The following is a 15,148-nucleotide window of genomic DNA, read 5'->3' on the forward strand; positions in this document are numbered from 1 at the left end:
GAGCCTGAGCTCCCTAGCCCACTATTTTTTGGTTCATTTTACCCCTCAAACTATCCCATTTGGTTCAAATTACCCCCTACTGTAATTTGTCTTTTTCATTTCTCCATGCATAGATGGAGTTTTAAGTTAAAATTTTACAACATGATAATACAGACCATAACACATGTTAGAAAAATAAATCATATTTTTATCATTATTTTGATATGTTAGGATATTTAATAATAAATTGGTCGTTAGAGTTCAAAATTATATGAAAACTAATGGGAAAAATTATAAAACTTTTTCTAAATATGTATTGTGATGTCCACTACTACTCTGCAGAATTTGAAATTAAAATTCAACTTGTGTAAGGAGAAACAAAAAAGATAAATTATGTTATGGAGTAAAGTAAACTAAATGACATAGTTTAGGGGGTAAATTGAACTAAGTTATAGTTTAGGGGGTTATCCAGACTTTGGCTATAGTTGAGGGGAGTAAATTGAATTTTTTTTCTTAAACAAACAGATCTGTCTCTCCATTCGCTTCCAGTATGGGACTAAACTGGGAAATACTGTGTGCTATGCTGCAATAACTGCCATGCTACATTAGCCATCCGCCAGCAAATTCAGTCCGGCCCAACACTGGCCCATGTATTGGGCAGTTGCAAATATCTTGAATTTTCATTTTATTCATATGCAGCATTATTCATTGCCACGCTCAGGCATTCTTACAAATACATCATTGAACCCTAAGTTAAGTGCTGCCTCTAAATGGGCAAGGCCATTTCGCCAACAAATATTAGGTCAAAAACTTCATACATCATTTAATACGATCTACACACATGAAGTATCAAAATAATATATTTTATTCTCAGTACACAGAAGATTTAGACATTATAAATTTTCATAAAACTGTACCCACTACATGACACAAGTCTGCACCCTTGGAAGGTGGACCAGGAAAGATATATTTTTATCTCACAATCATGCATGCATGCGCAGAGAGACAAGGGAACTTATCCATCCATTCCCACTCGAGTCAGCCTTTGTCACCCGTTTGAAAACGTGCATTGCAATGCTAGCTGCTCCTGACAACTAAGAATTCGGACATGGTGGATGATAACACGGCTCATTTCGAGGGTCCGGAGGGCAAGACAAGGAATTCTGATTGGGGTTTCCGGTACCTACACATAATCGAAAAGGTAAAATATCAGGATGTAATTTATCACCGTACCGTGTGTTTTCCTTATAGAAAAAGCCTTGTTCCAAAATCCATGTGTATCTATATTATTAGCTCCATACTTTCATATTTATAATTGATAAGGAAATCATCCGATCCTTTCATATAGTTCATACGCTACAAAAACTATTTTTAACGTTTTAATCTTACTATCTCTAAAACCTTTAGAATTCTAGTGTTGAAAGGCCATGGATGACTAAATAGCGACAAAAACCGTTTCTAAAAAATGCTTGTGCAAGTGAGGGCCATCAGACTAGTTCATCATCTGCAATGAATAGAAAGGCCTACTCTACCAAATAAGAAAAAAGGTATACAAAGGCAGTAGGCACATACAACCGGGCGCCGATCTTGCCATAGCCCGTGGTGCGTGTAGCAGGAAGATGCCAAACAACTGGACCAACAGGAACATGGCCGTGAAAAAGCAAGATCTTGCCGACATGGCGGGCATAATAACGTTGATATATATATATATATATATATATATATATATATATATATATATATATATATATATATATATATATATATATATATATATATATATATATATATATATATATATATATATATATATATAAGGACGGTTGTGGTGTGGTGCAGACTGTTAGATCCTGGAGTTCCAAAATCGTAATGATATATATATATATATATATATATCTTATTATAAAAGAAAAGGCAATATAAGATGGAAGAAACCAGAATGCATTTAATGTAGTCGTCGTACGACGTGATGTGACCACCAAAACTTAGGAGCAGCATACATAGGCCTAAGTATTTGAATTTTCCTGTGGGTTTCTTTGATACACAAGGAAAATTAACCGGCACACAGGGAAATTTCAGTTTCAGTAGTGAGTCAAGCTGGACCCATATGTTGTATATATGCCTTGTGATCCAAAGCACACGCTGCCGCTCATTTGAAGTTTGAGTGCGTTTTTACTGTAGTTGTAGAAGCCCAACAGTAGTTCGGACTCAATTCTTGAGTTGGATGCACCGTTGTCGTGTCATCTTTGCTGATACAACCTGCAAGGCACGCGCAATTTTTTCCCTCCTAGTTTGCTGGAAAAAATGCGGCAAATAAAGAAAATGTAACGACAACATGTAGAGGTCTTCTGATCTTAGATATTGGAAATAAGAAAGGAATAAAAAAAATTTGTGCTGTTTATCCAAAAAAATGGATCTACATGATCCAACACAACAATATGATAGAGGCAGATGACACAAGTTCACTTTAGAAAAATCAACAAATTCATTTCTCAATAAAGATTTGAACATTTCCTAGCTTTGTGTACCTGAATGTAAATCTGGCAGACTCTACTGTCTCAATAATTTAATTTCATACATTTGGTCAGAATGAAAAACACAAAAAATATTTGTGATTACCATCTGCCAAATTAAATAATTTAATGTTTAGGGAAAATCATGAAGATTATGACGGTTCATTCTTAGAACAAATCTTAGAAAATGCGAGAATTGGTGCTAACCAACAGACCAAGCTCAGTTTGCCTACATAATGTTTTCTTATGAATTTTTTAAAAAAATACCCAACTTGGATATGCACTTTTTTCTACAATATTTCACAGAGTTTTGAAAATTGGAAAATATCTATATGCAGACAAATCAGATAGTAAGAGGCGTAGATAAAACAACGTGCCATCACATCCTAATATTCATGTCACCAATAACTAACCGGCATCTATTCGGTGGAAACATCCTTTGTTGATCGTTTAATATATGTTCTACACACATGAAGTTTCAAAATAATATATTTTACTCTCGGTACACAGAGGATTTAACCATTCATAAATTTTCACAAAACTGTACCCACTACATGACACAAGTCTGCGTCCATTGAAGGTGCGTGTACATGAAAAGAAATGTTTTTATCTCACAATCGTGCATAGACAAGGGAACTTGTGCATTCATTCCCACTCGAGTCAGCCTTTCTCACCCGTTTGAAACGTGCATTGCAACGCTGCTCCTAGCAACTAAGAACGCGGACATGGTGGACGATGACACGGCTGATTTGGAGAGCCCCGAGGGCAAGGCACGGTAGGCTGATTGGGGTTTCTGGTACCTACATATAATCGAAAAAGGTAAAATATCAGGATGTAATATATCAACGTACCGTGTGTTCTCCTTACAGGAAAAGCCTTGTTCCAAAATCCATGTTATTAGCTCCGTACTTTCATATGTATAATTAAAAAGAAAATCATCCAATCCTTTCATATAGTTCATAAGCTACAAAATCTATTTTTAATGTATTAATTTGGAGAAAAGTGGAATTCTATTTTTTCCAGATAGATTTGTGGTGGTGTGAAAAGACTGATGCCCACATTTGTTTGCCACACATCCGGTTAGTTTTGGTATACAAATTAAATATGATGTTGAGATTCAATTTTTAGGATTACACTCTTTAAGGAATTTTTCCAAACGTTAGGATTGCACTTTTCATGAGATGGAGGGAGTATATACTAATGGTCTATATGATATTGAGGATATTTTAGTTTGTACGTTGTTGCGGAACTAGAAGAAAGGGTAAACGAATTCATGAAAGCAACCAACAAGATATTTGCTTGCACGAGATAGGCATTCATCTGTTACTATAAATTCATGGAGAAAGTGAAAAATGCTTGCGCGAGGGGGGGGGGGGGGGGGTTAGTTCATCATTTGCAATCAATAGAAAGGCCTACTCTACCAAACAAGGAAAGAGGTGCTAGGCACTTACAACCCGACGGAAACCCTGCTGCGTGTTCCAAGTAGATGCCAGCTAGCTGGACCAGCAGGAACATGGCCGCGCGAAAGAAGGACCTTGCCGACATGGTGGGCAGAGCAGTGTGTGGACGGTTGTGGCGCGGTGCATCCTTGGAGTTGGAGGACGGTTGTGGCGCGGTGCAGACTGTTAGAGCCTGAGATTCAGAATCATAACGCGAGAACTAGTACTGCTAACCAACTGACCAAGCTCAGTTTGCTCTACATGATTTTTATGAATTCCAAAAAAAATTATCCAACTTGGATGTGCACCTTTTTCTACAATATGTTCACATCGTTTCGAAATTCGAACATTGGAAAAATATCCATATGCAGACAAGTCAGTAGTAAGAGGTGTAGATAAAACAACGTACCATCGCATCCTAACGTTCATGTCAGCAATGACTAACCCATGGAAACGTCGTTTGTTGAAAGAATTGCATGAGCTGATGTTGAGATGCTTGTTTGATTATTGTATCCATGGTCTGAAGTTCTGAACATGGACGCGGAAGATGACTACGTACCATCTCGCATCCTAACGTTCATGTCAGCAATGACTAACCCGCGTTGGAAACCTTCCTTTGTTGAACGATTCCATGAGCTGATGTTGAGAGGCTTGTTTGATTGCATCCCTAGTCTGAGTGCGTGGACGTGGAAGTTGTAACATCCCGGATTTTTCCGGAATGTTATAAAGTCAAAAGAGTTAAATACACCAGCGGCCCTCGAACTTGTCCTCATGTGCCAATTAGGTCCACGAACTTGTAAAATCGAAATCTGACACCCTGAACTTGTTAAGTTGTGCCACTTAGGTCCATACCTCTTGACATGGCGCCACGTGGCATGAATTTTTGCAAAAAAAACCTCTAAAATTGCTATCTTCTACCTTCACCCCCACCCTCCCATTCTCTCTCTTTATCTCTCTCCACGCCTCCCCTGCTTCTTCGGAGCTCACCGCCGCCCCCTGCCTCCTCGCCTTCCACTGGAGCTCGCGGCCGCCGCGGACGCCACCGCCCCCTGGAGCTCGTGGCCGCCACCCCTGGAGCTCGCGGACTGCGCACTCGCCGCCGCCCCTGGAGTTAGCGGCCTCCCCCATCGGCCACACGCCCTCCCCGCCCCTTCTGCCACACCACCGGCGAGCAGCTGGCGCCCCCCCTCCGTCCCAACTCCGGCGAGCGAGGCTGCGGTGGGCGGAGCCGGCGGCACGCGAGTGGGCGGAGCAGGCGGCCGTGGTGGCTAGCTGGCGGGCAGAGCCGACGAAGCGCGGGCGGGCGGAGCCAGCGGCGCGCATGTGGGCGGAGCGGGTGGCGTGCGGCCAGAGAGCCCCGCGAGGCAGCACGGAGGAGTAAGGGTGCAAACGGCGTTAGGTAAGGCGGGCGGCGCGCGGCCGGAAGCGAGCGGCGCACGGCGTCAGGCGAGGCGGGCCGGCCGGAGGCGAAAGGCGCGCGGTGTCGGGCGAGGCGGGCTAGGCGAGCACGCCGACGTCCTGCGGGGCCACCGCCGCGCCGCTCCCTAGTCGCCGTCCTGTAGGGCCGCCGCCGCGCCGCTCCCTCGCCGCCATCCTGCAGGGCCGCCGCGGCCCCGCTCGCCGCCGTCCCGCAGGGCCCCGCCGCACGTTCCCCGCGGTCCCGCTCGCCGGCCGCTGCGCCGCACACTCACCGTCCTCCCGCAGAGCCGCCGCCGCGCCACGCCCTCGCCGCCGTCCTGCAGGGCCGCAGCCGCGGTCCCGTTCGCCGGCCGCCGCTTGCGCCCCTGCCTCGCCGGCCGCCGCGCAGGCCGGCCCCGCCGCCACCGTCTCCCGCAGAGCCGCCGCCGCGCCGCGCCCTCGCCGCCGTCCTGCAGGGCCGCAGCCGCGGTCTCGTTCGCCGGCAGCCGCTTGCGCCCCAGCCTCACCGGCCGCCGCGCAGGCCGGCCCCGCGGCCACCGTCTCCCTCCAGAGCACACGCTGGCTGCACCGCCCGCCGCTGGGCCGCTTCCGCCGACCACGGGCCGCCGCTGCACGCCACGGCCAGAGCTCCAGTGGAAGGCGCCTAGCCGCCGCTCCCGCACAGGCCGCTCGCGCAGGACGCCGCTCTCGCCGCGTGTTGGGGCCGGGTGCGGGGGCGGCGGATGGCAGCGAGTGGCGGAGCAGAGCCAGATCCGGACGCCGCCGTCGTGAGAGAGAGAGGAGGAGGAGGGAGCGAGGCCCCGCCGCCGCTCCGCGCAGGGGACCGAGCAAGGGAGGGAGGAGGAGTGTGCCGTGGAGGAGAGGGAGCGAGGAGGGCCGGCCCGGTGAGGCGGGGAGGAGGGGTGCGCGCCAGCCGCTCGCCGGCGGTGGGACGGAGGGGGCGCGCCGGCCTCGCCGGCGGTGTGGCGGAAGGGGCGAGGAGGGCGCGCGTGTGGCCGATGGGGGAGGGGGCGTGGTGAGGGGAGAGGAAAGAAAAGAAGGGCTTTTTTGTATATATTCATACCCCTTCAGGGGTTATGGACCTAAGTGGCACAACTTAACAAGTTCAGGGTGTCAGATTTCGATTTTGCAAGTTCGTGGACCTAAGTGGCACCTGAGGACAAGTTCGAGGGCCGCTGGTGTATTTAACTCAAGTCAAAAAATGTGGATTTCAAAATTTTTTCGGCAATGCTGTAAATAATTCATCTAAGTAGGAATTCTACCTCTCTAAATTCCTAGTAAATTAAAAACTTTGTTTATAATTAAGGCTATTGTTTGCTAGTGTGAAACATTTGGAGTTACTTGGATTTTAATTTGGCTCTACCTTGTTTAATTCGATTTGGTTTTGGATTTATTTTATTGGGTGAAATTGTGTGGAAATTAAATCGAGGCGTGCCCCTCAATTTAATTTCAAACGCTAACACTTGTGTCGGGTTTAATTTGAATTGAGCCATTCAAATTAAATCCGAGCTCTAACCTCTAACAACCCGCTAACCATCTCTAACCCTAACCCGCTAACCTATCCTAGCCCTGACCCCAAACCGGACGAGCCCGCTAACCAGCCCGAACCCAGGTCCGATCCAGCCCGGTTAGACCCAAAACCACCTAATCCCATCAGCACCTAAAACCCTGTTAGCAGCCCAAACCCACCTAACGTCCTAACCCGGCCTGCCAACCCAGTCCAAACCTGCCCAGTCTGAACCCTGTTATAAAAAATTACGCAAACAAAGTCAAATTTGAGTCACTTTTGAAGAATTTGTATTGATAAAGCAACCCATATCAAAACAAGTGATATTTTGCACAAATTTTTAAATAAGATGAGTGGTCAAACGTCAAGTCAAAAAAAAGTCAAATAATCTGTAATTTGGAGGCAAGTGTAACGTCCCGCCTCCCCGAGGCCGGGCCCGCTTACATCTAGCTGCTTTCTAGGACATAGACTACCCTCACAGACCAACACCAGTCTTTTCTGCACACTTTGTCCTCACTCGTGCGCATTCGGGTAGAACTTCCTGGTCGGTCACCCATCCCTAAATTTTTTCTGCACACTTTGTCCTCACTCGTGCGCATTCGGGAAGAACTTCCTGGTCGGTCACCCATCCCTAAATTTCTCCGAGCCGAGCACGCTAAACCTCAGAGTTTTTTGGAGATCGGCTTTCGAAAAAGAAGTTGCAACTTGTTGGTATCAGTATCCTATTAATCCTATTAAGCCCTGGGCCGAGGTGTCACATACTCACCCCCTTAAGAGACCGACGTGCTGCTCTCTCCGCCCCTAATGCGCGTCGCCACAGCCTATTGCTCGGCGCTCCTGCTCCCTGAAGCCGCATGCTGCTCCCACGGCCACGCGAGTGTCGCCGCCTGCTGCTCCCCACGCCTCGCAGCGCACCACTGCTCTGCTCAATTCCACGCGCCCCACCACCGTCGCCGGAGAAGAAGATAGAAGAACCTATTTCCAAAAAATGTTGAACCAGATTTTGGAGAATGTTGGATCCATTTTATTTAAATGTTGAAACAAGTTCTGTAAAATGTTGATGTTTTTCTGAAATATGTTGAATCTACTATTTCAAATGTTGAATTATTTTTTTAAAAATATTGAATCTAATTCTTTTAAAATATTGAATCTAGATCTTTAATTTGGGCCTAATGGGCTCTAAAGTTATATTGCTTAACTATCTTCCACAAGTTATATAGGAGCTCCCGGTTGGGCTGGCATGCGTTGGGGGGAAAGCACGCCAAAATGAAATGGCAAGCTGGGTTGGGCTGACTAGGGGCAGCAGACCACTTGACCTTTAGGCTTTGGGTTCGAATTAAGCCGGGTTAACGTAAGGGCTTGGGTTTGGATCCGGGTTAGGGTAAGGGCTTGGGTTTAGACGGGTTTAGGCTCAGATAGGGTAGCGGATTGGGTTTGGGTTAGGCAGGCTGAGCCACCTGCCTGGCGCCAATCGGGCTGCGCCCGTGTGCCTGGCGCCGCTGCTGGCCAGGCGTTTTTCTTTGCAATTTAATCTTTTTTAGAACTTTTTACATTTAAACTCCCGGCGAAAAGGCGCTAAAGTTTATGGCGCCCTTATATAACACAGCAAGAAGCTGTGGCATTTAGCGCCGTACTTTTCCCTCACCACGTAGGAATAGGAATACACGTGCAAAAGGAAGCCGTCCATGACCTTTGGCGCCGTGCCGAGCATCAATTTCCGCAAATTTATCTACCTAGGATATCCAAATGTAAAAAACTTTCAAAAAAAGAACTAAATTGCAAAAAGAAAAAATAGGCTGGCTGCGTGCGCTCCACACCGAGGAGGCCGCAGGTGCAAGCGCACAACCCCTGCGCTCGCTGCTCGGCTCTCGGCTCGAGCCGAGTGCGCCTCGTGATCGCTATCTACATGCACGCTGAAGCGCCTGCCTCCGCGCGTTGCTCCCCCACATCGAGCAAACCTGGAAAGGGCAGAGCAGACAAGAGCACAAACAAAATTCTGAAACTTAGATTCTCAATTACTTCCTCAAAACTTAACAGATTTTTAAAAAAAAACACGGCAAAAGTGTTAATCTTTGCCGAGTGTATTTAACAAAACACCCAGCATAGATAGCGAGTGTTTTTTTAAAAAACACTCGGCAAAGTTGTCGTCACCGTCTCTGCGCCATCGCTTTGTTTTTTTTTTTTGCTGAGAGTGAATTCAACATTCCGCAAAATTTTTGCCAAGTGCTCGACAGAAAACACCATCAAAATTGAGGCCGAGTCAGCTATGACAAGGGTGGCACTAAGTCGATAAAGACAACACCATCAAAATTGAGGCCGAGTCAGCTATGACAAGGGTGGCACTAAGTCGATAAAGACTTTGCCAAGTGTTTTTCTGATTTTTCCCTTAATGCGTGGTTGATCCGTCGCAAATAAACGCGCGCTCTCGCGCCCGCATGAATCCAACCGGCGCAAGATAAGGTTGCCACTCGCCACACCAGAGGGTCCAATGCGACGCGATGATAAGGGTATGAAAACCACAGCTCCTTTATGATTGCAAATCCCCATTGCAGGGGATAGGAGAAGACAAGATCTCTCCAGGACAGCAACGATGTGCACTGCCATGGCGCCATTGCCGAACTCCTGATGATGAGTATCGAAGTGGCGATGGACCACGAGAGCATCCAAAACACCATTTCATTTCGTGGGCCGTTTCTCCTTGGCAGCTGGTACGAGAGAGCATATATAGAGGATGAACCCTAGTGGGGAGTCTACCTCGCTCTATCATAGTATCATGTCGACGTCGAGCTAGCTAGAGCACTACCTACTACCTAGTCTCTGCTATTGTGTTACCTGGTAGTGGTAGCCTATGATTAGGAAAATGACGAGCCTCCTACCGAACTGTTCTTTCTTCTGTATTTTTCCTCTTCAACAACAATATTAAAACGCCAACATCGTACCACTACAAAAAAAATCATTTAATCTATGACAGGTTTTGCATGATATTTTTAGAGAACGTCATAGATATGCTAATGGCCCATTCGGGCTTGATTTTAGGCCCAGATTCTATGAGAGACCTCTGATATCGTCATAGAGTAAATATAAAAATCGTCACAAATTTATTATTTTACTTAACTACAATAATGATACAAAATATCATCATAGTTCAACATTTTTTTTATCTCAGTCTGCTTCCTCCGTTAGCGGTAGGGAAAAAAGAAAAAAATGATGGCAACTAATAGGGGCGGCAGGGGAAAGATTAAAAAAAATGGGTGGCAACTGCAGGCGCCAGCAGGGGAAAACAGATGGCTGAGAAAAAAGAAAAAAGGAGGCAACCGAACTGTTCTTTCTTCTGTTTTTTTCCTCTTCAACAACAATATTAAAACGCCAACATCGTACCACTACAAGAAATTATTTAATCTGTGATAGTTTTTGTATGACATTTTTAGAGAACGTCATAGATATGCTAATGGCCCATTAGGCTTGACTTTGGGCCCAGATTCTATGACATACCTCTGATATCGTCATAGAGTAAATATAAAAATGTCACAGATTTACTATTTTACTTAACTACAATAATGATAGAAAATATCATCATAGTTTAACATTTTTTTTATCTCAGTCTGCTTCCTCCGGCAGCGGTAGGGAAAAAAGAAAAAAAATGATGGCAACTAATGGGGGCGGCAGGGGAAAATTAAAAACAAATGGGTGGCAACTGCAGGCGGCGGCAGGGGAAAAACAGATGGCTGAGAAAAAAAAGAAAAAAGGAGGCAAAAATAAGTGTGAGACCTGAGGCGGCAGGACTGCTCACGGGCGTGGAGTATTCTGGAGTAGGGAGTACTGCATGGGTATATCCTACCTCTACTGTAACTACTCGTACAGCAGTAGAACTAGCCTAAGTACAAGGAAACTACATGACCCACTCGGAGCAGGACTCTAAATGTACTCGGCTGGGACTTTCCGTGTAACCCTGTTCCCCCAGACTATATAAGGGCGAGCAGGGACCCCTCCAAAACAGAGAACAATACTAGAGGGAATACAAACCACCACACAAGATGTAGGGTATTACTCTCCGGCGGCCCGAACCTGTCTAAATCCTTGTGTTCCTTGCACCATCGCGTTCTGATCTCGGCGAGTCCCTACTCATAACCACTCTACTCGGGGTACCTCTCGGAGAACCCGACGGTAAAACACCGACAGCTGGCGCCCACCGTGGGACCTCTCGCCAAAGATCAACAGAAGAATTCGATGGCATCCTTTGAATTCAGCTTCCCGGCGATCGACGCCGGAATCACCTTCGTATTCGGCTCGTGGGTCTACGTCGCCAACGGTTCAGGATGTTTTTCGAGCCATTTGATCAACTCCATGAGCACGGAAACGCCCTGGCGAGAACAACTCGGCAAAATCACTTCCGCCGAAGTTCTCCCTGGAATCGCTAAGGAAATCGAGAACTTGTCCTTATCGGACCCGACACCAACTCGCTTTCCTTTCGGACTAAAGAGTTCCGCCATGTCATATTCAGCACTTTCCCGCCAATGGGACCGGACTGGGACTCAGACTCCTCCCTTGTTCGACTCCTACCAGGATTCAGACGATGACTTCAATCTCGATTCGGATTCACTCGATTGCCAGAGTCTAACCATCCTGGCTATGCCTCGAAGGCGAGTCGTCTTCCGGAAGAACTCTGAATCCGCCAATGATGTTAATAATGCTCGGATGGTAGCTTGCCTACAGGATTTGCCCTATCAGCCAGGCAGACCTCTTTCTCCAGCCAGAGGAGAGGAAGTTGGTGACACCGCTCTGGTCGATTACAGCACGACTCACTCGACCCCGGAGAGACAAGTGTATGTTTCACTTCATGGAGATGAAAGTGCACTTGGCTCTCAGGCTGATCGGTACGCCAACGAGAGTCTAGATCAAATTTCAGACGACGAGCTGTCAGTCAACGCTCCGCAAGATGAATCCCAACAAGACAAGGAAAACCGGCGACAACGCAACCGCCGCCGCGCCACCCGCAGAAAGAACGTGACTACTCGAGCTCAGCGCGCTCCGGCTCCGCACAGACCGCGAAACCTGCAGCAAGACCTGGACGAAGCAGTTGACAATGTCTTTGACAGTCCTCTGATCAACTTGGATGAGGCAGCTATACTGATGCAAGCCTTACTAGACACCCCTCAAATTCGTGAAATTCAATGCTTGACCAGAGATGCCTTGCGTCAGATTGGGAGACAAAACCCGGCCCCATCGGTTTCCCATAACAGAAGGGACATCAGGAAGCAAACCAAGGCAACCACCCGCGTGGCCAACCCCGGCCTAGATACCAAGATGAAAACTATCACGCTGGTCCTTCGACAAGCCATGACCGATACCCTAGTGACGCATGGGACATCATCAACGCGAAACGTCATGGGCGACCTGCGGATGAAACTGATCGATTCCCAGCCTTCAGCCAGAACATAAATTACGCCGAATACCCGACTAGTTTCAACCCGGTAAACATGCAGAATCTAAAGAAGTACGATGGCAAGCAGGATCCCAAACAATGGTTACGGATCTACTCAACTGCTATCGAAGTAGCAGGAGGCACAAATTCTACTAAAGTCATATACTTCCCTATGGCTCTGGAATCCGCCCGCCTAACATGGCTCGAAAGCTTAAGACACGACTCGATCCACTCGTGGGAGGACTTGAAAAAGATCTTCATCAACAACTTCCAAGGCTAAATTCATCGCCCAGCCACTCGCCACGACTTACGACTGTGCAAACAGGAGCGGGGCGGAGCCTTGAGATCATACATAAAGAGATTCTTTGATACTCGAACTACCATCGCCAACATAGCAGATGACGATGTGATCGACTGCTTTCACAATGGCCTCACCGCACAACAGCTGTACCGAGACTTTGGAAGGAACATACCTTGCTCGGTTGTAGCACTGTAGGACATGATGCTTGCATGGGCTGACCAAGAGAAGCAAGAACACAATTGCTTCCCCCGTCGTGAAGATAACAATCAGAAGCGCAACGGGGACCCGCGGCCAGATAAAGGCCAACGCAACTTCGACAAAAAGCGAAAGCCGGAAGATACAGTGGCTACAATGGAGTGAGGACAGAAAGGCAAGAAAGGAAATTCGCATGACGATTTCCAAAAACTACTCGAAAGACCTTGCCCTTTATATCCTAAAGGAAAGCACACGATCCTCGAGTGTGTTATCCTTCGCAAGTCCCTCCAGCAACGTCAATTGGAAGAAGGCAAAAAGAAAAAAGATAAATAGGACGATGAAGATGGTGACAAAGATGGAACTATGGGATTCCAGCAACCCGCTAACAGGGTCAACATGATCTACGGAGGAGACTCTTCTTTCAACAGGAGAAACCAGAAACTGGTCTGGCGTGAAATACTGAAAATGGAACCAGTTATCCAGAAACCAATGAGGCAAAGTGAAAAACCCATAACCTTCTCAAGGGAAGATCAATGGACCAGCTTTTCCGAACCGGGAATGTTTCCACTCGTCCTGGACCCAGTGGTAGACGGCTCCATCCTCTCTCGAGTACTAATCGATGGAAGCAGTGGCCTAAACCTCATCTTCATAAATACAATCACCAAGATGGGACTCGATATATCTGACAAATTAAAACCAAGCAAAACACCCTTCTACGGCATCGTTCCGGGAAACGCTTCCTTCCCGATTGGAACCGTGGTGCTCCCAGTCACTTTTGGTACCTCAGTCAACTACCGAATGGAACTCATCAAATTTGAAGTAGCAGACTTCAGTCTTCTTACCATGCCATACTCAGACGACCAGCATTGGCCAAATTCATGGCAATTCCCCATTACGTCTACCTTCTGCTGAAGATGCCAGGAAAAACAACAGTCCTCACCTTCCACGGAGATCTTCAAAGATCCATTGAATGTGAAAAAGAAGCCATAGCCTATGCCTCCACAAATCGACTCCCGAATACCGCAGGAGAAGTACTTGCGACAGCACAGCAGTACTCAGCATCGGGGTCAGAGATCCCTACAAAGAAAAACCGCTCTGCTCCGAAGCCACCCGATAACATCGAGGTCAAGGCAATTCAGCTGCAAGAGGACGACCCGTCGAAGACAGCCTTGATCGGGACAGGGCTTTCTGACAAATAGGAAAGCGCACTCGTCAACTTTCTTAGGGCCAACCGCGATGTATTCGCATGGAAACTAGCCGATATGACCGGTGTCCCAAAGGAGTTGATCGAGCACTCCCTGAATGTCAACCCTAATGCTACTCCAAAGAAGCAGAGGCTACGGAGATTCTTAGCAGAGAAAAGAGAAGCCATCAAGAAAGAACTCGCCAAGTTACTCGCGGCAGGATTCATCAAAGAAGTTTACCACCCCGAGTGGCTGGCGAATCTAGTACTCGTTCTCAAAAAGAACAACAACGAGTGGAGGATGTGCGCCGACTACACTGACCTCAACAAGCACTGCCCGAAGGATCCCTTCGGACTCCCTCGCATCGACCAAGTCAACGACTCGACGGCCGGATGCGTACTACTATCCTTTCTGGACTGCTACTCGGGCTATCATCAAATAGCCCTCAAGGAAGAAGATCAGATCAAAACGGCATTCATCACTCCGTTTAGCGCATACGCTTACAAAACCATGTCCTTTGGACTGAAGAACGCCGGAGCAACTTATCAGCGTGCCATACAGTTATGCTTCACCAACCAGCTCCATCGCAATGTGGAAGCCTACGTCGACGACGTGGTCGTAAAAACAAAGGAATTCGACTCCTTTATCCCCGACCTAGAAGAAACCTTCAACAGTTTGCAAAGCTTCAGGTGGAAACTGAACCTGACTAAGTGCGTTTTTGGTGTTCCATCCGGAAAACTACTCGGCTTCATTGTTAGCCACAGAGGAATTGAAGCAAATCCAGAAAAGATCAACGCAATCTTGAACATGGAAGCCCGACCTCCATCAAAGACATCCAGAAACTTACTGGATGTATGGCTGCCCTGAATAGATTTCTATCAAGACTTGGTGAAAGAGGACTTCCTTTCTTCAAACTACTGAAGAAACAGGACAAGTTCAAATGGTCCCAAGAAGCAACCGATGTGCTCAAAGACCTGAAAGAGCACCTCCAGTCACCCCCTATCTTAATGGCTCCAATGCCGGGAGAAGAGATGCTCCTTTACATCACAGCTACTACACACGTTGTCAGCACAGCAATGGTGGTAGAATGAAAAGAAGAAGGCCACGCCTACAGCGTCCAAAGACCAGTTTACTTCATAAGTGAAGTACTTTCTGAATCAAAAGTGTGATACCCACCAATTCAGAAACT

The 15,148-nt window shown here is 47.1% G+C and overlaps 2 long non-coding RNA genes across 2 annotated transcripts; both read right to left on the reverse strand.

Moving 5' to 3' along the window:
* Positions 1–647: 647 nt before the first annotated feature.
* On the reverse strand, positions 648–1,685 carry LOC120646392. The gene is made up of 2 exons (XR_005664413.1): positions 1,552–1,685; positions 648–1,162 (listed from the first exon to the last, which is right to left on the reverse strand). It is a non-coding gene; the product is annotated as an uncharacterized LOC120646392 (long non-coding RNA).
* Positions 1,686–3,004: 1,319 nt separating this feature from the next.
* LOC120645084 lies at positions 3,005–4,609 on the reverse strand. Its single transcript, XR_005664124.1, has 2 exons — positions 3,944–4,609; positions 3,005–3,292 (listed from the first exon to the last, which is right to left on the reverse strand). It is a non-coding gene; the product is annotated as an uncharacterized LOC120645084 (long non-coding RNA).
* Positions 4,610–15,148: the final 10,539 nt, after the last annotated feature.

The sequence above is a fragment of the Panicum virgatum genome, chromosome 8K, assembly GCF_016808335.1.
Source record: "Panicum virgatum strain AP13 chromosome 8K, P.virgatum_v5, whole genome shotgun sequence".
Taxonomy (NCBI): Eukaryota; Viridiplantae; Streptophyta; class Magnoliopsida; order Poales; family Poaceae; genus Panicum; species Panicum virgatum.